This window comes from Rattus norvegicus, chromosome 14 (genome assembly GCF_021556685.1).
Source record: "Rattus norvegicus strain SHRSP/BbbUtx chromosome 14, alternate assembly SHRSP_T2T, whole genome shotgun sequence".
Taxonomy (NCBI): Eukaryota; Metazoa; Chordata; class Mammalia; order Rodentia; family Muridae; genus Rattus; species Rattus norvegicus.
This window is the reverse complement of record NC_141547.1, coordinates 50,424,658-50,446,828: the sequence shown is the minus strand read 5'-3', so window position 1 is coordinate 50,446,828 and position 22,171 is coordinate 50,424,658.

Sequence of the window (22,171 nt, the reverse complement as noted above, 5' to 3'; positions counted from 1 at the left end):
GCCTCGAAATTTTGCTTCCATTCGTGAAAATTTTCTATATCCCGAACAGTCCACTTATTACTACTGCGGCCTATTGGGAACTAACCGAATGCACCATGTTACTCAGATTCGGCTAACCAAACTTTTAAAAATCTCTAAAAGTACACATATTACAAGAGCAGGCTACTAGGAACTAACTGAATTCACAAAGAAACAGTGTTTCAGTTCGTTAAAACTTTGCTCTATCTTGAATAACAAGCTTATTACATGCGAATCCTATTGGGAACCTAGTCAGTTCACCAAGATACTTGGATTCCGTTCCTTAAAATGTTGCTCGATATTGAAAAGCAAACTCATACAAGCATGTCCCATTGGGAACTCAGTGAATTCGCCTAGAAATTTTGATTCCATTCGTGAAAATTTTTCTATATACCGAATAGTCCACTTATTACTACTGCGGCCTATTGGGATCTAACCGAGTTCACCATGTTACTCAGATTCGGCTCACCAAATTTTTATAAATCTTTAAAAGTACACATATTACAAGAGCAGGCTACTAGGAACTAACTGAATTCACAAAGAAACAGTGTTTCAGTTCGTTAAAACGTTGCTCTATCTTGATTAACAAGCTTATTACATGCGAATCCTATTGGGAACCTACTCAATTCGCAATGATACTTGGATTCCGTTCCTTAAAATGTTGCTCGATATTGAAAAGCAAACTCATACAAGCATGTCCCATTGGGAACTCACTGAATTCGCCTAGAAATTTTGATTCCATTCGTGAAAATTTTTCTATATCCCGAACAGTCCACTTATTACTACTGCGGCCTATTGGGAACTAACCGAATTCACAATGTTACTCAGATTCAGCTCACCAAATTTTTATAAATCTTGAAAAGTACACATATTACAAGAGCAGGCTACTAGGAACTAACTGAATTCACAAAGAAACAGTGTTTCAGTTCGTTAAAACGTTGCTCTATCTTGAATAACAAGCTTATTACATGCGAACCCTATTGGGAACCTACTCAATTCGCAATGATACTTGGATTCCGTTCCTTAAAATGTTGCTCGATATTGAAAAGCAAACTCATACAAGCATGTCCCATTGGGAACTCACTGAATTCGCCTAGAAATTTTGATTCCATTCGTGAAAATTTTTCTATATCCAAAACAGTCCACCTATTACTACTGCCGCCTATTGGGAACTAACCGAATTCACCATGTTACTCAGATTCGGCTCACCAAATTTTTATAAATCTTGAAAGGTACACATATTACAAGAGCAGGCTACTAGGAACTAACTGAATTCACAAAGAAACAGTGTTTCAGTTCGTTAAAACGTTGCTCTATCTTGAATAACAAGCTTATTACATGCGAATCCTATTGGGAACCTAGACAGTTCACCAAGATACTTGGATTCCGTTCCTTAAAATGTTGCTCGATATTGAAAAGCAAACTCATACAAGCATGTCCCATTGGGAACTCACTGAATTCGCCTAGAAATTTTGATTCCATTCGTGAAAATTTTTCTATATCCCGAACAGTCCACTTATTACTACTGCGGCCTATTGGGAACTAACCGAATTCACAATGTTACTCAGATTCAGCTCACCAAATTTTTATAAATCTTGAAAAGTACACATATTACAAGAGCAGGCTACTAGGAACTAACTGAATTCACAAAGAAACAGTGTTTCAGTTCGTTAAAACGTTGCTCTATCTTGAATAACAAGCTTATTACATGCGAACCCTATTGGGAACCTACTCAATTCGCAATGATACTTGGATTCCGTTCCTTAAAATGTTGCTCGATATTGAAAAGCAAACTCATACAAGCATGTCCCATTGGGAACTCACTGAATTCGCCTAGAAATTTTGATTCCATTCGTGAAAATTTTTCTATATCCCGACCAATCCACTTATTACTACTGCCGCCTACTGGGAACTAACCGAATTCACCATGTTACTCTGATTCGGCTCACCAAATTTTTATAAATCTTGAAAAGTACACATATTACAAGAGCAGGCTACTAGGAACTAACTGAATTCACAAAGAAACAGTGTTTCAGTTCGTTAAAACGTTGCTCTATATTGAATAACAAGCTTATTACATGCGAATCCTATTGGGAACCTACTCAATTCACCATGATACTTGGATTCCGTTCCTTAAAATGTTGCTCGATATTGAAAAGCAAACTCATACAAGCATGTCCCATTGGGAACTCACTGAATTCGCCTAGAAATTTTGATTCCATTCGTGAAAATTTTTCTATATCCAAAACAGTCCACCTATTACAACTGCCGCCTATTGGGAACTAACCGAATTCACAATGTTACTCAGATTCGGCTCACCAAATTTTTATAAATCTTGAAAAGTACACATATTACAAGAGCAGGCTACTAGGAACTAACTGAATTCACAAAGAAACAGTGTTTCAGTTCGTAAAACGTTGCTCTATCTTGAATAACAAGCTTATTACATGCGAATCCAATTGGGAACCTACTCAATTCGCAATGATACTTGGATTCCGTTCCTTAAAATGTTGCTCGATATTGAAAAGCAAACTCATACAAGCATGTCCCATTGGGAACTCACTGAATTCGCCTCGAAATTTTGCTTCCATTCGTGAAAATTTTCTATATCCCGAACAGTCCACTTATTACTACTGCGGCCTATTGGGAACTAACCGAATGCACCATGTTACTCAGATTCGGCTAACCAAACTTTTAAAAATCTCTAAAAGTACACATATTACAAGAGCAGGCTACTAGGAACTAACTGAATTCACAAAGAAACAGTGTTTCAGTTCGTTAAAACTTTGCTCTATCTTGAATAACAAGCTTATTACATGCGAACCCTATTGGGAACCTACTCAATTCGCAATGATACTTGGATTCCGTTCCTTAAAATGTTGCTCGATATTGAAAAGCAAACTCATACAAGCATGTCCCATTGGGAACTCACTGAATTCGCCTAGAAATTTTGATTCCATTCGTGAAAATTTTTCTATATCCCGAACAATCCACTTATTACTACTGCCGCCTATTGGGAACTCACCGAATTCACCATGTTACTCAGATTCGGCTCACCAAATTTTTATAAATCTTGAAAAGTACACATATTACAAGAGCAGGCTACTAGGAACTAACTGAATTCACAAAGAAACAGTGTTTCAGTTCGTTAAAACGTTGCTCTATCTTGAATAACAAGTTTATTACATGCGAATCCTATTGGGAACCTACTCAATTCACCATGATACTTGGATTCCGTTCCTTAAAATGTTGCTCGATATTGAAAAGCAAACTCATACAAGCATGTCCCATTGGGAACTCACTGAATTCGCCTAGAAATTTTGATTCCATTCGTGAAAATTTTTCTATATCCAAAACAGTCCACTTATTACTACTGCCGCCTATTGGGAACTAACCGAATTCACCATGTTACTCAGATTCGGCCCACCAAAGTTTTATAAATCTCGAAAAGTACACATATTACAAGAGCAGGCTACTAGGAACTAACTGAATTCTCAAAGAAACAGTGTTTCAGTTCGTTAAAACGTTGCTCTATCTTGAATAACAAGCTTATTCATGCGAATCCTATTGGGAACCTACTCAATTCGCAATGATACTTGGATTCCGTTCCTTAAAATGTTGCTCGATATTGAAAAGCAAACTCATACAAGCATGTCCCATTGGGAACTCAGTGAATTCGCCTAGAAATTTTGATTCCATTCGTGAAAATTTTTCTATATACCGAATAGTCCACTTATTACTACTGCGGCCTATTGGGATCTAACCGAGTTCACCATGTTACTCAGATTCGGCTCACCAAATTTTTATAAATCTTTAAAAGTACACATATTACAAGAGCAGGCTACTAGGAACTAACTGAATTCACAAAGAAACAGTGTTTCAGTTCGTTAAAACGTTGCTCTATCTTGATTAACAAGCTTATTACATGCGAATCCTATTGGGAACCTACTCAATTCGCAATGATACTTGGATTCCGTTCCTTAAAATGTTGCTCGATATTGAAAAGCAAACTCATACAAGCATGTCCCATTGGGAACTCACTGAATTCGCCTCGAAATTTTGATTCCATTCGTGAAAATTTTCTATATCCCGAATAGTCCACTTATTACTACTGCGGCCTATTGGGAACTAACCGAATTCACCATGTTACTCAGATTCGGCTAACCAAAATTTAAAAATCTTTAAAAGTACACATATTACAAGAGCACGCTACTAGGAACTAACTGAATTCACAAAGAAACAGTGTTTCAGTTCGTTAAAACGTTGCTCTATCTTGAATAACAAGCTTATTACATGCGAATCCTATTGGGAAACTACTCAATTCGCAATGATACTTGGATTCCGTTCCTTAAAATGTTGCTCGATATTGAAAAGCAAACTCATACAAGCATGTCCCATTGGGAACTCACTGAATTCGCCTAGAAATTTTGATTCCATTCGTGAAAATTTTTCTATATCCCGAACAGTCCACTTATTACTACTGCGGCCTATTGGGAACTAACCGAATTCACCATGTAACTCAGATTCGGCTCACCAAATTTTTATAAATCTTGAAAAGTACACATATTACAAGAGCAGGCTACTAGGAACTAACTGAATTCACAAAGAAACAGTGTTTCAGTTCGTTAAAACGTTGCTCTATCTTGAAAACAAGCTTATTACATGCGAATCCTATTGGGAACCTACTCAATTCGCAATGATACTTGGAATCCGTTCCTTAAAATGTTGCTCAATATTGAAAAACAAACTCATACAAGCATGTCCCGTTGGGAACTCACTGAATTCGCCTCGAAATTTTGCTTCCATTCGTGAAAATTTTCTATATCCCGAACAGTCCACTTATTACTACTGCGGCCTATTGGGAACTAACCGAATTCACCATGTTACTCAGATTCGGCTCACCAAATTTTTATAAATCTTGAAAAGTACACATATTACAAGAGCAGGCTACTAGGAACTAACTGAATTCACAAAGAAACAGTGTTTCAGTTCGTTAAATTGTTGCTCTATCTTGAATAACAAGCTTATTCATGCGAATCCTATTGGGAACCTACTCAATTCGCAATGATACTTGGATTCCGTTCCTTAAAATGTTGCTCGATATTGAAAAGCAAACTCATACAAGCATGTCCCATTGGGAACTCAGTGAATTCGCCTAGAAATTTTGATTCCATTCGTGAAAATTTTTCTATATCCCGAACAGTCCACTTATTACTACTGCGGCCTATTGGGAACTAACCGAATTCACAATGTTACTCAGATTCAGCTCACCAAATTTTTATAAATCTTGAAAAGTACACATATTACAAGAGCAGGCTACTAGGAACTAACTGAATTCACAAAGAAACAGTGTTTCAGTTCGTTAAAACGTTGCTCTATCTTGAATAACAAGCTTATTACATGCGAACCCTATTGGGAACCTACTCAATTCGCAATGATACTTGGATTCCGTTCCTTAAAATGTTGCTCGATATTGAAAAGCAAACTCATACAAGCATGTCCCATTGGGAACTCACTGAATTCGCCTAGAAATTTTGATTCCATTCGTGAAAATTTTTCTATATCCCGACCAATCCACTTATTACTACTGCCGCCTACTGGGAACTAACCGAATTCACCATGTTACTCTGATTCGGCTCACCAAATTTTTATAAATCTTGAAAAGTACACATATTACAAGAGCAGGCTACTAGGAACTAACTGAATTCACAAAGAAACAGTGTTTCAGTTCGTTAAAACGTTGCTCTATATTGAATAACAAGCTTATTACATGCGAATCCTATTGGGAACCTACTCAATTCACCATGATACTTGGATTCCGTTCCTTAAAATGTTGCTCGATATTGAAAAGCAAACTCATACAAGCATGTCCCATTGGGAACTCACTGAATTCGCCTAGAAATTTTGATTCCATTCGTGAAAATTTTTCTATATCCAAAACAGTCCACCTATTACAACTGCCGCCTATTGGGAACTAACCGAATTCACAATGTTACTCAGATTCGGCTCACCAAATTTTTATAAATCTTGAAAAGTACACATATTACAAGAGCAGGCTACTAGGAACTAACTGAATTCACAAAGAAACAGTGTTTCAGTTCGTAAAACGTTGCTCTATCTTGAATAACAAGCTTATTACATGCGAATCCAATTGGGAACCTACTCAATTCGCAATGATACTTGGATTCCGTTCCTTAAAATGTTGCTCGATATTGAAAAGCAAACTCATACAAGCATGTCCCATTGGGAACTCACTGAATTCGCCTCGAAATTTTGCTTCCATTCGTGAAAATTTTCTATATCCCGAACAGTCCACTTATTACTACTGCGGCCTATTGGGAACTAACCGAATGCACCATGTTACTCAGATTCGGCTAACCAAACTTTTAAAAATCTCTAAAAGTACACATATTACAAGAGCAGGCTACTAGGAACTAACTGAATTCACAAAGAAACAGTGTTTCAGTTCGTTAAAACTTTGCTCTATCTTGAATAACAAGCTTATTACATGCGAACCCTATTGGGAACCTACTCAATTCGCAATGATACTTGGATTCCGTTCCTTAAAATGTTGCTCGATATTGAAAAGCAAACTCATACAAGCATGTCCCATTGGGAACTCACTGAATTCGCCTAGAAATTTTGATTCCATTCGTGAAAATTTTTCTATATCCCGAACAATCCACTTATTACTACTGCCGCCTATTGGGAACTCACCGAATTCACCATGTTACTCAGATTCGGCTCACCAAATTTTTATAAATCTTGAAAAGTACACATATTACAAGAGCAGGCTACTAGGAACTAACTGAATTCACAAAGAAACAGTGTTTCAGTTCGTTAAAACGTTGCTCTATCTTGAATAACAAGTTTATTACATGCGAATCCTATTGGGAACCTACTCAATTCACCATGATACTTGGATTCCGTTCCTTAAAATGTTGCTCGATATTGAAAAGCAAACTCATACAAGCATGTCCCATTGGGAACTCACTGAATTCGCCTAGAAATTTTGATTCCATTCGTGAAAATTTTTCTATATCCAAAACAGTCCACTTATTACTACTGCCGCCTATTGGGAACTAACCGAATTCACCATGTTACTCAGATTCGGCCCACCAAAGTTTTATAAATCTCGAAAAGTACACATATTACAAGAGCAGGCTACTAGGAACTAACTGAATTCTCAAAGAAACAGTGTTTCAGTTCGTTAAAACGTTGCTCTATCTTGAATAACAAGCTTATTCATGCGAATCCTATTGGGAACCTACTCAATTCGCAATGATACTTGGATTCCGTTCCTTAAAATGTTGCTCGATATTGAAAAGCAAACTCATACAAGCATGTCCCATTGGGAACTCAGTGAATTCGCCTAGAAATTTTGATTCCATTCGTGAAAATTTTTCTATATACCGAATAGTCCACTTATTACTACTGCGGCCTATTGGGATCTAACCGAGTTCACCATGTTACTCAGATTCGGCTCACCAAATTTTTATAAATCTTTAAAAGTACACATATTACAAGAGCAGGCTACTAGGAACTAACTGAATTCACAAAGAAACAGTGTTTCAGTTCGTTAAAACGTTGCTCTATCTTGATTAACAAGCTTATTACATGCGAATCCTATTGGGAACCTACTCAATTCGCAATGATACTTGGATTCCGTTCCTTAAAATGTTGCTCGATATTGAAAAGCAAACTCATACAAGCATGTCCCATTGGGAACTCACTGAATTCGCCTCGAAATTTTGATTCCATTCGTGAAAATTTTCTATATCCCGAATAGTCCACTTATTACTACTGCGGCCTATTGGGAACTAACCGAATTCACCATGTTACTCAGATTCGGCTAACCAAAATTTAAAAATCTTTAAAAGTACACATATTACAAGAGCACGCTACTAGGAACTAACTGAATTCACAAAGAAACAGTGTTTCAGTTCGTTAAAACGTTGCTCTATCTTGAATAACAAGCTTATTACATGCGAATCCTATTGGGAAACTACTCAATTCGCAATGATACTTGGATTCCGTTCCTTAAAATGTTGCTCGATATTGAAAAGCAAACTCATACAAGCATGTCCCATTGGGAACTCACTGAATTCGCCTAGAAATTTTGATTCCATTCGTGAAAATTTTTCTATATCCCGAACAGTCCACTTATTACTACTGCGGCCTATTGGGAACTAACCGAATTCACCATGTAACTCAGATTCGGCTCACCAAATTTTTATAAATCTTGAAAAGTACACATATTACAAGAGCAGGCTACTAGGAACTAACTGAATTCACAAAGAAACAGTGTTTCAGTTCGTTAAAACGTTGCTCTATCTTGAAAACAAGCTTATTACATGCGAATCCTATTGGGAACCTACTCAATTCGCAATGATACTTGGAATCCGTTCCTTAAAATGTTGCTCAATATTGAAAAACAAACTCATACAAGCATGTCCCGTTGGGAACTCACTGAATTCGCCTCGAAATTTTGCTTCCATTCGTGAAAATTTTCTATATCCCGAACAGTCCACTTATTACTACTGCGGCCTATTGGGAACTAACCGAATTCACCATGTTACTCAGATTCGGCTCACCAAATTTTTATAAATCTTGAAAAGTACACATATTACAAGAGCAGGCTACTAGGAACTAACTGAATTCACAAAGAAACAGTGTTTCAGTTCGTTAAATTGTTGCTCTATCTTGAATAACAAGCTTATTCATGCGAATCCTATTGGGAACCTACTCAATTCGCAATGATACTTGGATTCCGTTCCTTAAAATGTTGCTCGATATTGAAAAGCAAACTCATACAAGCATGTCCCATTGGGAACTCAGTGAATTCGCCTAGAAATTTTGATTCCATTCGTGAAAATTTTTCTATATACCTAATAGTCCACTTATTACTACTGCGGCCTACTGGGATCTAACCGAGTTCACCATGTTACTCAGATTCGGCTCATCAAATTTTTATAAATCTTTAAAAGTACACATATTACAAGAGCAGGCTACTAGGAACTAACTGAATTCACAAAGAAACAGTGTTTCAGTTCGTTAAAACGTTGCTCTATCTTGATTAACAAGCTTATTACATGCGAATCCTATTGGGAACCTACTCAATTCGCAATGATACTTGGATTCCGTTCCTTAAAATGTTGCTCGATATTGAAAAGCAAACTCATACAAGCATGTCCCATTGGGAACTCACTGAATTCGCCTCGAAATTTTGATTCCATTCGTGAAAATTTTCTATATCCCGAATAGTCCACTTATTACTACTGCGGCCTATTGGGAACTAACCGAATTCACCATGTTACTCAGATTCGGCTAACCAAACTTTTAAAAATCTTTAAAAGTACACATATTACAAGAGCACGCTACTAGGAACTAACTGAATTCACAAAGAAACAGTGTTTCAGTTCGTTAAAACGTTGCTCTATCTTGAATAACAAGCTTATTACATGCGAATCCTATTGGGAACCTACTCAATTCGCAATGATACTTGGATTCCGTTCCTTAAAATGTTGCTCGATATTGAAAAGCAAACTCATACAAGCATGTCCCATTGGGAAATCACTGAATTCGCCTAGAAATTTTGATTCCATTCGTGAAAATTTTTCTATATCCCGAACAGTCCACTTATTACTACTGCGGCCTATTGGGAACTAACCGAATTCACCATGTTACTCAGATTCGGCTCACCAAATTTTTATAAATCTTGAAAAGTACACATATTACAAGAGCAGGCTACTAGGAACTAACTGAATTCACAAAGAAACAGTGTTTCAGTTCGTTAAAACGTTGCTCTATCTTGAAAACAAGCTTATTACATGCGAATCCTATTGGGAACCTACTCAATTCGCAATGATACTTGGAATCCGTTCCTTAAAATGTTGCTCAATATTGAAAAACAAACTCATACAAGCATGTCCCATTGGGAACTCACTGAATTCGCCTCGAAATTTTGCTTCCATTCGTGAAATTTTCTATATCCCGAACAGTCCACTTATTACTACTGCGGCCTATTGGGAACTAACCGAATTCACCATGTTACTCAGATTCGGCTAACCAAACTTTTAAAAATCTTTAAAAGTACACATATTACAAGAGCACGCTACTAGGAACTAACTGAATTCACAAAGAAACAGTGTTTCAGTTCGTTAAAACGTTGCTCTATCTTGAATAACAAGCTTATTACATGCGAATCCTATTGGGAACCTACTCTATTCGCAATGATACTTGGATTCCGTTCCTTAAAATGTTGCTCGATATTGAAAAGCAAACTCATACAAGCATGTCCCATTGGGAACTCACTGAATTCGCCTAGAAATTTTGATTCCATTCGTGAAAATTTTTCTGTATCCCGAACAGTCCACTTATTACTACTGCGGCCTATTGGGAACTAACCGATTCACAATGTTACTCAGATTCGGCTCACCAAATTTTTATAAATCTTGAAAAGTACACATATTACAAGAGCAGGCTACTAGGAACTAACTGAATTCACAAAGAAACAGTGTTTCAGTTCGTTAAAACGTTGCTCTATCTTGAATAACAAGCTTATTGCATGCGAACCCTATTGGGAACCTACTCAATTCGCAATGATACTTGGATTCCGTTCTTTAAAATGTTGCTCGATATTGAAAAGCAAACTCATACAAGCATGTCCCATTGGGAACTCACTGATTTCGCCTAGAAATTTTGATTCCATTCGTGAAAATTTTTCTATATCCTGAACAATCCACTTATTACTACTGCCGCCTATTGGGAACTAACCGAATTCACCATGTTACTCTGATTCGGCTCACCAAATTTTTATAAATCTTGAAAAGTACACATATTACAAGAGCAGGCTACTAGGAACTAACTGAATTCACAAAGAAACAGTGTTTCAGTTAGTTAAAACGTTGCTCTATCTTGAATAACAAGCTTATTCATGCGAATCCTATTGGGAACCTACTCAATTCGCAATGATACTTGGATTCCGTTCCTTAAAATGTTGCTCGATATTGAAAAGCAAACTCATACAAGCATGTCCCATTGGGAACTCAGTGAATTCGCCTAGAAATTTTGATTCCATTCGTGAAAATTTTTCTATATACCGAATAGTCCACTTATTACTACTGCGGCCTATTGGGATCTAACCGAGTTCACCATGTTACTCAGATTCGGCTCACCAAATTTTTATAAATCTTTAAAAGTACACATATTACAAGAGCAGGCTACTAGGAACTAACTGAATTCACAAAGAAACAGTGTTTCAGTTCGTTAAAACGTTGCTCTATCTTGATTAACAAGCTTATTACATGCGAATCCTATTGGGAACCTACTCAATTCGCAATGATACTTGGATTCCGTTCCTTAAAATGTTGCTCGATATTGAAAAGCAAACTCATACAAGCATGTCCCATTGGGAACTCACTGAATTCGCCTCGAAATTTTGATTCCATTCGTGAAAATTTTCTATATCCCGAATAGTCCACTTATTACTACTGCGGCCTATTGGGAACTAACCGAATTCACCATGTTACTCAGATTCGGCTAACCAAAATTTAAAAATCTTTAAAAGTACACATATTACAAGAGCACGCTACTAGGAACTAACTGAATTCACAAAGAAACAGTGTTTCAGTTCGTTAAAACGTTGCTCTATCTTGAATAACAAGCTTATTACATGCGAATCCTATTGGGAAACTACTCAATTCGCAATGATACTTGGATTCCGTTCCTTAAAATGTTGCTCGATATTGAAAAGCAAACTCATACAAGCATGTCCCATTGGGAACTCACTGAATTCGCCTAGAAATTTTGATTCCATTCGTGAAAATTTTTCTATATCCCGAACAGTCCACTTATTACTACTGCGGCCTATTGGGAACTAACCGAATTCACCATGTAACTCAGATTCGGCTCACCAAATTTTTATAAATCTTGAAAAGTACACATATTACAAGAGCAGGCTACTAGGAACTAACTGAATTCACAAAGAAACAGTGTTTCAGTTCGTTAAAACGTTGCTCTATCTTGAAAACAAGCTTATTACATGCGAATCCTATTGGGAACCTACTCAATTCGCAATGATACTTGGAATCCGTTCCTTAAAATGTTGCTCAATATTGAAAAACAAACTCATACAAGCATGTCCCATTGGGAACTCACTGAATTCGCCTCGAAATTTTGCTTCCATTCGTGAAAATTTTCTATATCCCGAACAGTCTACTTATTACTACTGCGGCCTATTGGGAACTAACCGAATTCACCATGTTACTCAGATTCGGCTCACCAAATTTTTATAAATCTTGAAAAGTACACATATTACAAGAGCAGGCTACTAGGAACTAACTGAATTCACAAAGAAACAGTGTTTCAGTTCGTTAAATTGTTGCTCTATCTTGAATAACAAGCTTATTCATGCGAATCCTATTGGGAACCTACTCAATTCGCAATGATACTTGGATTCCGTTCCTTAAAATGTTGCTCGATATTGAAAAGCAAACTCATACAAGCATGTCCCATTGGGAACTCAGTGAATTCGCCTAGAAATTTTGATTCCATTCGTGAAAATTTTTCTATATACCGAATAGTCCACTTATTACTACTGCGGCCTACTGGGATCTAACCGAGTTCACCATGTTACTCAGATTCGGCTCATCAAATTTTTATAAATCTTTAAAAGTACACATATTACAAGAGCAGGCTACTAGGAACTAACTGAATTCACAAAGAAACAGTGTTTCAGTTCGTTAAAACGTTGCTCTATCTTGATTAACAAGCTTATTACATGCGAATCCTATTGGGAACCTACTCAATTCGCAATGATACTTGGATTCCGTTCCTTAAAATGTTGCTCGATATTGAAAAGCAAACTCATACAAGCATGTCCCATTGGGAACTCACTGAATTCGCCTCGAAATTTTGATTCCATTCGTGAAAATTTTCTATATCCCGAATAGTCCACTTATTACTACTGCGGCCTATTGGGAACTAACCGAATTCACCATGTTACTCAGATTCGGCTAACCAAACATTTAAAAATCTTTAAAAGTACACATATTACAAGAGCACGCTACTAGGAACTAACTGAATTCACAAAGAAACAGTGTTTCAGTTCGTTAAAACGTTGCTCTATCTTGAATAACAAGCTTATTACATGCGAATCCTATTGGGAACCTACTCAATTCGCAATGATACTTGGATTCCGTTCCTTAAAATGTTGCTCGATATTGAAAAGCAAACTCATACAAGCATGTCCCATTGGGAAATCACTGAATTCGCCTAGAAATTTTGATTCCATTCGTGAAAATTTTTCTATATCCCGAACAGTCCACTTATTACTACTGCGGCCTATTGGGAACTAACCGAATTCACCATGTTACTCAGATTCGGCTCACCAAATTTTTATAAATCTTGAAAAGTACACATATTACAAGAGCAGGCTACTAGGAACTAACTGAATTCACAAAGAAACAGTGTTTCAGTTCGTTAAAACGTTGCTCTATCTTGAAAACAAGCTTATTACATGCGAATCCTATTGGGAACCTACTCAATTCGCAATGATACTTGGAATCCGTTCCTTAAAATGTTGCTCAATATTGAAAAACAAACTCATACAAGCATGTCCCATTGGGAACTCACTGAATTCGCCTCGAAATTTTGCTTCCATTCGTGAAATTTTCTATATCCCGAACAGTCCACTTATTACTACTGCGGCCTATTGGGAACTAACCGAATTCACCATGTTACTCAGATTCGGCTAACCAAACTTTTAAAAATCTTTAAAAGTACACATATTACAAGAGCACGCTACTAGGAACTAACTGAATTCACAAAGAAACAGTGTTTCAGTTCGTTAAAACGTTGCTCTATCTTGAATAACAAGCTTATTACATGCGAATCCTATTGGGAACCTACTCTATTCGCAATGATACTTGGATTCCGTTCCTTAAAATGTTGCTCGATATTGAAAAGCAAACTCATACAAGCATGTCCCATTGGGAACTCACTGAATTCGCCTAGAAATTTTGATTCCATTCGTGAAAATTTTTCTGTATCCCGAACAGTACACTTATTACTACTGCGGCCTATTGGGAACTAACCGATTCACAATGTTACTCAGATTCGGCTCACCAAATTTTTATAAATCTTGAAAAGTACACATATTACAAGAGCAGGCTACTAGGAACTAACTGAATTCACAAAGAAACAGTGTTTCAGTTCGTTAAAACGTTGCTCTATCTTGAATAACAAGCTTATTGCATGCGAACCCTATTGGGAACCTACTCAATTCGCAATGATACTTGGATTCCGTTCTTTAAAATGTTGCTCGATATTGAAAAGCAAACTCATACAAGCATGTCCCATTGGGAACTCACTGATTTCGCCTAGAAATTTTGATTCCATTCGTGAAAATTTTTCTATATCCTGAACAATCCACTTATTACTACTGCCGCCTATTGGGAACTAACCGAATTCACCATGTTACTCTGATTCGGCTCACCAAATTTTTATAAATCTTGAAAAGTACACATATTACAAGAGCAGGCTACTAGGAACTAACTGAATTCACAAAGAAACAGTGTTTCAGTTAGTTAAAACGTTGCTCTATCTTGAATAACAAGCTTATTCATGCGAATCCTATTGGGAACCTACTCAATTCGCAATGATACTTGAATTCCGTTCCTTAAAATGTTGCTCGATATTGAAAAGCAAACTCATACAAGCATGTCCCATTGGGAACTCACTGAATTCGCCTAGAAATTTTGATTCCATTCGTGAAAATTTTTCTATATCCCGAACAGTCCACTTATTACTACTGCCGCCTATTGGGAACTCACCGAATTCACCATGTTACTCAGATTCGGCTCACCAAATTTTTATAAATCTTGAAAAGTACACATATTACAAGAGCAGGCTACTAGGAACTAACTGAATTCACAAAGAAACAGTGTTTCAGTTCGTTAAAACGTTGCTCTATCTTGAAAACAAGCTTATTACATGCGAATACTATTGGGAACCTACTCAATTCGCAATGATACTTGTAATCCGTTCCATAAATGTTGCTCAATATTGAAAAGCAAACTCATACAAGCATATCCCATTGGGAACTCACTGAATTCGCCTAGAAATTTTGATTCCATTCGTGAAAATTTTTCTATATCCCGAACAGTCCACTTATTACTACTGCGGCCTATTGGGAACTAACCGATTCACAATGTTACTCAGATTCGGCTCACCAAATTTTTATAAATCTTGAAAAGTACACATATTACAAGAGCAGGCTACTAGGAACTAACTGAATTCACAAAGAAACAGTGTTTCAGTTCGTTAAAACGTTGCTCTATCTTGAATAACAAGCTTATTGCATGCGAACCCTATTGGGAACCTACTCAATTCGCAATGATACTTGGATTCCGTTCCTTAAAATGTTGCTCGATATTGAAAAGCAAACTCATACAAGCATGTCCCATTGGGAACTCACTGAATTCGCCTAGAAATTTTGATTCCATTCGTGAAAATTTTTCTATATCCTGAACAATCCACTTATTACTACTGCCGCCTATTGGGAACTAACCGAATTCACCATGTTACTCAGATTCGGCCCACCAAAGTTTTATAAATCTCGAAAAGTACACATATTACAAGAGCAGGCTACTAGGAACTAACTGAATTCTCAAAGAAACAGTGTTTCAGTTCGTTAAAACGTTGCTCTATCTTGAAAACAAGCTTATTACATGCGAATCCTATTGGGAACCTACTCAATTCGCAATGATACTTGGAATCCGTTCCTTAAAATGTTGCTCAATATTGAAAAACAAACTCATACAAGCATGTCCCATTGGGAACTCACTGAATTCGCCTCGAAATTTTGCTTCCATTCGTGAAATTTTCTATATCCCGAACAGTCCACTTATTACTACTGCGGCCTATTGGGAACTAACCGAATTCACCATGTTACTCAGATTCGGCTAACCAAACTTTTAAAAATCTTTAAAAGTACACATATTACAAGAGCACGCTACTAGGAACTAACTGAATTCACAAAGAAACAGTGTTTCAGTTCGTTAAAACGTTGCTCTATCTTGAATAACAAGCTTATTACATGCGAATCCTATTGGGAACCTACTCTATTCGCAATGATACTTGGATTCCGTTCCTTAAAATGTTGCTCGATATTGAAAAGCAAACTCATACAAGCATGTCCCATTGGGAACTCACTGAATTCGCCTAGAAATTTTGATTCCATTCGTGAAAATTTTTCTGTATCCCGAACAGTCCACTTATTACTACTGCGGCCTATTGGGAACTAACCGATTCACAATGTTACTCAGATTCGGCTCACCAAATTTTTATAAATCTTGAAAAGTACACATATTACAAGAGCAGGCTACTAGGAACTAACTGAATTCACAAAGAAACAGTGTTTCAGTTCGTTAAAACGTTGCTCTATCTTGAATAACAAGCTTATTGCATGCGAACCCTATTGGGAACCTACTCAATTCGCAATGATACTTGGATTCCGTTCTTTAAAATGTTGCTCGATATTGAAAAGCAAACTCATACAAGCATGTCCCATTGGGAACTCACTGATTTCGCCTAGAAATTTTGATTCCATTCGTGAAAATTTTTCTATATCCTGAACAATCCACTTATTACTACTGCCGCCTATTGGGAACTAACCGAATTCACCATGTTACTCTGATTCGGCTCACCAAATTTTTATAAATCTTGAAAAGTACACATATTACAAGAGCAGGCTACTAGGAACTAACTGAATTCACAAAGAAACAGTGTTTCAGTTAGTTAAAACGTTGCTCTATCTTGAATAACAAGCTTATTCATGCGAATCCTATTGGGAACCTACTCAATTCGCAATGATACTTGGATTCCGTTCCTTAAAATGTTGCTCGATATTGAAAAGCAAACTCATACAAGCATGTCCCATTGGGAACTCAGTGAATTCGCCTAGAAATTTTGATTCCATTCGTGAAAATTTTTCTATATACCGAATAGTCCACTTATTACTACTGCGGCCTATTGGGATCTAACCGAGTTCACCATGTTACTCAGATTCGGCTCACCAAATTTTTATAAATCTTTAAAAGTACACATATTACAAGAGCAGGCTACTAGGAACTAACTGAATTCACAAAGAAACAGTGTTTCAGTTCGTTAAAACGTTGCTCTATCTTGATTAACAAGCTTATTACATGCGAATCCTATTGGGAACCTACTCAATTCGCAATGATACTTGGATTCCGTTCCTTAAAATGTTGCTCGATATTGAAAAGCAAACTCATACAAGCATGTCCCATTGGGAACTCACTGAATTCGCCTCGAAATTTTGATTCCATTCGTGAAAATTTTCTATATCCCGAATAGTCCACTTATTACTACTGCGGCCTATTGGGAACTAACCGAATTCACCATGTTACTCAGATTCGGCTAACCAAAATTTAAAAATCTTTAAAAGTACACATATTACAAGAGCACGCTACTAGGAACTAACTGAATTCACAAAGAAACAGTGTTTCAGTTCGTTAAAACGTTGCTCTATCTTGAATAACAAGCTTATTACATGCGAATCCTATTGGGAAACTACTCAATTCGCAATGATACTTGGATTCCGTTCCTTAAAATGTTGCTCGATATTGAAAAGCAAACTCATACAAGCATGTCCCATTGGGAACTCACTGAATTCGCCTAGAAATTTTGATTCCATTCGTGAAAATTTTTCTATATCCCGAACAGTCCACTTATTACTACTGCGGCCTATTGGGAACTAACCGAATTCACCATGTAACTCAGATTCGGCTCACCAAATTTTTATAAATCTTGAAAAGTACACATATTACAAGAGCAGGCTACTAGGAACTAACTGAATTCACAAAGAAACAGTGTTTCAGTTCGTTAAAACGTTGCTCTATCTTGAAAACAAGCTTATTACATGCGAATCCTATTGGGAACCTACTCAATTCGCAATGATACTTGGAATCCGTTCCTTAAAATGTTGCTCAATATTGAAAAACAAACTCATACAAGCATGTCCCATTGGGAACTCACTGAATTCGCCTCGAAATTTTGCTTCCATTCGTGAAAATTTTCTATATCCCGAACAGTCCACTTATTACTACTGCGGCCTATTGGGAACTAACCGAATTCACCATGTTACTCAGATTCGGCTCACCAAATTTTTATAAATCTTGAAAAGTACACATATTACAAGAGCAGGCTACTAGGAACTAACTGAATTCACAAAGAAACAGTGTTTCAGTTCGTTAAATTGTTGCTCTATCTTGAATAACAAGCTTATTCATGCGAATCCTATTGGGAACCTACTCAATTCGCAATGATACTTGGATTCCGTTCCTTAAAATGTTGCTCGATATTGAAAAGCAAACTCATACAAGCATGTCCCATTGGGAACTCAGTGAATTCGCCTAGAAATTTTGATTCCATTCGTGAAAATTTTTCTATATACCGAATAGTCCACTTATTACTACTGCAGCCTACTGGGATCTAACCGAGTTCACCATGTTACTCAGATTCGGCTCATCAAATTTTTATAAATCTTTAAAAGTACACATATTACAAGAGCAGGCTACTAGGAACTAACTGAATTCACAAAGAAACAGTGTTTCAGTTCGTTAAAACGTTGCTCTATCTTGATTAACAAGCTTATTACATGCGAATCCTATTGGGAACCTACTCAATTCGCAATGATACTTGGATTCCGTTCCTTAAAATGTTGCTCGATATTGAAAAGCAAACTCATACAAGCATGTCCCATTGGGAACTCACTGAATTCGCCTCGAAATTTTGATTCCATTCGTGAAAATTTTCTATATCCCGAATAGTCCACTTATTACTACTGCGGCCTATTGGGAACTAACCGAATTCACCATGTTACTCAGATTCGGCTAACCAAACATTTAAAAATCTTTAAAAGTACACATATTACAAGAGCACGCTACTAGGAACTAACTGAATTCACAAAGAAACAGTGTTTCAGTTCGTTAAAACGTTGCTCTATCTTGAATAACAAGCTTATTACATGCGAATCCTATTGGGAACCTACTCAATTCGCAATGATACTTGGATTCCGTTCCTTAAAATGTTGCTCGATATTGAAAAGCAAACTCATACAAGCATGTCCCATTGGGAAATCACTGAATTCGCCTAGAAATTTTGATTCCATTCGTGAAAATTTTTCTATATCCCGAACAGTCCACTTATTACTACTGCGGCCTATTGGGAACTAACCGAATTCACCATGTTACTCAGATTCGGCTCACCAAATTTTTATAAATCTTGAAAAGTACACATATTACAAGAGCAGGCTACTAGGAACTAACTGAATTCACAAAGAAACAGTGTTTCAGTTCGTTAAAACGTTGCTCTATCTTGAAAACAAGCTTATTACATGCGAATCCTATTGGGAACCTACTCAATTCGCAATGATACTTGGAATCCGTTCCTTAAAATGTTGCTCAATATTGAAAAACAAACTCATACAAGCATGTCCCATTGGGAACTCACTGAATTCGCCTCGAAATTTTGCTTCCATTCGTGAAATTTTCTATATCCCGAACAGTCCACTTATTACTACTGCGGCCTATTGGGAACTAACCGAATTCACCATGTTACTCAGATTCGGCTAACCAAACTTTTAAAAATCTTTAAAAGTACACATATTACAAGAGCACGCTACTAGGAACTAACTGAATTCACAAAGAAACAGTGTTTCAGTTCGTTAAAACGTTGCTCTATCTTGAATAACAAGCTTATTACATGCGAATCCTATTGGGAACCTACTCTATTCGCAATGATACTTGGATTCCGTTCCTTAAAATGTTGCTCGATATTGAAAAGCAAACTCATACAAGCATGTCCCATTGGGAACTCACTGAATTCGCCTAGAAATTTTGATTCCATTCGTGAAAATTTTTCTGTATCCCGAACAGTACACTTATTACTACTGCGGCCTATTGGGAACTAACCGATTCACAATGTTACTCAGATTCGGCTCACCAAATTTTTATAAATCTTGAAAAGTACACATATTACAAGAGCAGGCTACTAGGAACTAACTGAATTCACAAAGAAACAGTGTTTCAGTTCGTTAAAACGTTGCTCTATCTTGAATAACAAGCTTATTGCATGCGAACCCTATTGGGAACCTACTCAATTCGCAATGATACTTGGATTCCGTTCTTTAAAATGTTGCTCGATATTGAAAAGCAAACTCATACAAGCATGTCCCATTGGGAACTCACTGATTTCGCCTAGAAATTTTGATTCCATTCGTGAAAATTTTTCTATATCCTGAACAATCCACTTATTACTACTGCCGCCTATTGGGAACTAACCGAATTCACCATGTTACTCTGATTCGGCTCACCAAATTTTTATAAATCTTGAAAAGTACACATATTACAAGAGCAGGCTACTAGGAACTAACTGAATTCACAAAGAAACAGTGTTTCAGTTAGTTAAAACGTTGCTCTATCTTGAATAACAAGCTTATTACATGCGAATCCTATTGGGAACCTACTCAATTCGCAATGATACTTGAATTCCGTTCCTTAAAATGTTGCTCGATATTGAAAAGCAAACTCATACAAGCATGTCCCATTGGGAACTCACTGAATTCGCCTAGAAATTTTGATTCCATTCGTGAAAATTTTTCTATATCCCGAACAGTCCACTTATTACTACTGCCGCCTATTGGGAACTCACCGAATTCACCATGTTACTCAGATTCGGCTCACCAAATTTTTATAAATCTTGAAAAGTACACATATTACAAGAGCAGGCTACTAGGAACTAACTGAATTCACAAAGAAACAGTGTTTCAGTTCGTTAAAACGTTGCTCTATCTTGAAAACAAGCTTATTACATGCGAATACTATTGGGAACCTACTCAATTCGCAATGATACTTGTAATCCGTTCCATAAATGTTGCTCAATATTGAAAAGCAAACTCATACAAGCATATCCCATTGGGAACTCACTGAATTCGCCTAGAAATTTTGATTCCATTCGTGAAAATTTTTCTATATCCCGAACAGTCCACTTATTACTACTGCGGCCTATTGGGAACTAACCGATTCACAATGTTACTCAGATTCGGCTCACCAAATTTTTATAAATCTTGAAAAGTACACATATTACAAGAGCAGGCTACTAGGAACTAACTGAATTCACAAAGAAACAGTGTTTCAGTTCGTTAAAACGTTGCTCTATCTTGAATAACAAGCTTATTGCATGCGAACCCTATTGGGAACCTACTCAATTCGCAATGATACTTGGATTCCGTTCCTTAAAATGTTGCTCGATATTGAAAAGCAAACTCATACAAGCATGTCCCATTGGGAACTCACTGAATTCGCCTAGAAATTTTGATTCCATTCGTGAAAATTTTTCTATATCCTGAACAATCCACTTATTACTACTGCCGCCTATTGGGAACTAACCGAATTCACCATGTTACTCAGATTCGGCCCACCAAAGTTTTATAAATCTCGAAAAGTACACATATTACAAGAGCAGGCTACTAGGAACTAACTGAATTCTCAAAGAAACAGTGTTTCAGTTCGTTAAAACGTTGCTCTATCTTGAATAACAAGCTTATTCATGCGAATCCTATTGGGAACCTACTCAATTCGCAATGATACTTGGATTCCGTTCCTTAAAATGTTGCTCGATATTGAAAAGCAAACTCATACAAGCATGTCCCATTGGGAACTCAGTGAATACGCCTAGAAATTTTGATTCCATTCGTGAAAATTTTTCTATATACCGAATAGTCCACTTATTACTACTGCGGCCTATTGGGATCTAACCGAGTTCACCATGTTACTCAGATTCGGCTCACCAAATTTTTATAAATCTTTAAAAGTACACATATTACAAGAGCAGGCTACTAGGAACTAACTGAATTCACAAAGAAACAGTGTTTCAGTTCGTTAAAACGTTGCTCTATCTTGATTAACAAGCTTATTACATGCGAATCCTATTGGGAACCTACTCAATTCGCAATGATACTTGGATTCCGTTCCTTAAAATGTTGCTCGATATTGAAAAGCAAACTCATACAAGCATGTCCCATTGGGAACTCACTGAATTCGCCTCGAAATTTTGATTCCATTCGTGA